Source organism: Limulus polyphemus, unplaced genomic scaffold (genome assembly GCF_000517525.1).
Source record: "Limulus polyphemus unplaced genomic scaffold, Limulus_polyphemus-2.1.2 Scaffold4139, whole genome shotgun sequence".
Classification (NCBI taxonomy): Eukaryota; Metazoa; Arthropoda; class Merostomata; order Xiphosura; family Limulidae; genus Limulus; species Limulus polyphemus.
Genome location: NW_013669749.1, coordinates 94,997 through 97,558, shown reverse-complemented (window position 1 = coordinate 97,558; position 2,562 = coordinate 94,997). Strand labels below are relative to the sequence as shown.

General features: G+C 29.0%; 1 long non-coding RNA gene across 1 annotated transcript in view; it reads left to right on the top strand.

Annotated features, from left to right (window-relative positions):
- Positions 1–1,505, top strand: part of LOC111088625 — a 3,138-nt gene extending 1,633 nt beyond the window's left edge. The window contains exon 2 of the long non-coding RNA XR_002613090.1: positions 408–1,505. This is a non-coding gene — a long non-coding RNA (uncharacterized LOC111088625). The remainder of the gene's footprint in view (positions 1–407) is intronic.
- Positions 1,506–2,562: the final 1,057 nt, after the last annotated feature.

The following is a 2,562-nucleotide window of genomic DNA, read 5'->3' as shown; positions in this document are numbered from 1 at the left end:
TATTTTAACTCAGGTTGGAAAATATATTATCTGTTTGTATATTTTAACTCAGGTTGGAAATATATTATCTGTTTGTATATTTTAACTCAGGTTAGAAGATTTATTTGTTTATATTACTTGTTTAAAAATTCCATGCTAAACTTTTATGTCAAAAAACTACTAGTTCTGAACAATTAGTGGGTGAAACAAAACTTTGGTAAACAGTTATATCCAAATGAAAATGTGTAGGATAATTAGACCAGCAAGAACAGAAGTAAACACCAATCACATAATTAACTATTTATGTTTCACCCTGAGAAAACTGTAAAATTATATTGACCTAAGAAATTGAGAACAATATAACACTTTTATCTTCATTCATAAGAATGTTAAGGTGTTTGTAACATTTCTTTTCTTTTTTTTTGCAGGGTATGGCACTTAATTTGGAAGACAAAAATTAACCTAACCCCAAATCCTTTCATGAATACTGGGGCATAAGATTCATATATGGCTTGTCTCTCTAGTTCTTTTTATATTCTTCTTTGCTCTTATCATGAAATTGGTTAGTCCAGAACAAAGTGGATATTTAAAAGTATGTATCATATCATCCAGGGTATAATTCAATTTAAAAATCTATGGTATATATTTGTTAAATTCTTATTTTTGAAATTACAATCGTTATATTCTAGCCTTTATCATGATGTTTGTGACTTTCTTCAGTCTCCAACTTCAGATGAGAGAATGGTTTGTTTCCTATTCATATCAAAAAACAAATGAACCACTTGGCATTTTCATTGGTCATATGACATGAATTAATATAAAATTGATAAAGATAATAAACTCATGGAAGTTGACCGAAGTAGCAACTAATATTTGTAATTTTGTTATAAACATGGAGAAGTCCACTTAAGTACCAGCTGTGTTTATTATTGCATTTTTGAGGTCTAATGATCATTAGTCTGATATAAACCAACCCTGTAAATAGATCATTTGTGGGGAAAAAAACACATTAGTCAATTTTAAATGGTAAAGAAAAACCACTCTTTTTAACAAAACAAAAAATCAAATACATCTGGTATGGGCATCGATCTTTGAGGCAACACTGAATATGTTAAATGGTAAAAACAAGTAGTGATGAATCTTCCCATTCAGAATGTTTCTCATTATTGTATTTGTCTATCAGTGTCTCAGATACAATTTTGAAAGTTATTGTCGAGCATATATTTGTTATGAAGTATGTTTTAGTGAGAACTAATTTAATAACTTTTTAAATTGTAAAATATTTAATATTTCTTTTGCAGTTATATATATGAACAAGGTATAACTTTATAAACTATCATATTCAAATATGCGATTTTTAAGCTTGTTTACCCTAGTTTTTTTTTAAGGTAATCAGGCCTGTTGTACATATTACTCAAGCAGAACATATTGTTCTTCCATGTATATTTTTTACTAGAATTACCTGTCCATTCGTTTATCATTCAAAACAAGGAAATTAGTTCAGTGAGAAAAATGAAGATTTGAAATTGAAAAGTTATCACCCAAATGGATGTGATATTCCCACATTTCAAAATTTTATACCAGCTTTTTTGTAATCAAATTTGTGGTATCAAGTTAATTTTTTCCACATTACAGTCTACTGCCATTTTTGTAACAGAGAAATTAAAGGCTCGGAAAGGAGGAAGAATTTTTTTTTATATATAGGTTCATTATGGCTTGATCAAAATTAAATACATGCATTCAGTCATTATAAGTAATTTCATAAGAAATTGTTGTTTTGCCATTTATGAAAGTAATGTCAACAATTGTCATTTGAATAACTTAAAAACTGAAGAGAATGCACTAACCCAATGTGAACAAGTCATGCCTATCAGCTTGATGTATTTTATATTTCAAGAATGGTCCAAAAGTATGATGAATAAATTATATATACAAAGCCTACCATAGTAGTTCTTATTTTTCAAGATAGGTGGAAGATGTTTTATTGCCAGCTGTTAACAGTTTTATTAGGTATCATATTCCAAATGTGGGAAATAGTTTTATATGTGTTACTTTTAACAATTTATTTTGTAGTTGATATCATAAACATTTTTTAAAGCCTAAAATTTAAAAAGATATACATATTGTAGTTAACAATCGATTGAACACTATGAAACAAAATGGTTTCATTTATCAAGTTTTATGATCCATCCCTGGAAGTCTGGTAATTCAAGAATAAACCTAACTCCACAAAAACAAGATGTTCATAACTTTATAAGCTATCATATCCAAATGTGCGATTTTCAGATTTGTTTATCCTAGTTTCTGTTTTAAAGTAATCAGGCCTGTTATACATAGTACTCAAGTAGAACATATTGTTCCAAAACATACTTACCTCCTGTCACACTATAGCTAATACTCTATTGCTAGGGTTTTATTTCCTTTGCCTATAAGCATTGGTCTGATTTTTTCTCACTTACTCCTGACTTTCATTACCCACTTAATTGCCCTTGACAGTATCCGTCTCGTGATACTATCCATCTACGTCAATGTGCCCTCTGTCCTGGTTCCGTATATATGCACCTCATTCAAATAATATTAACA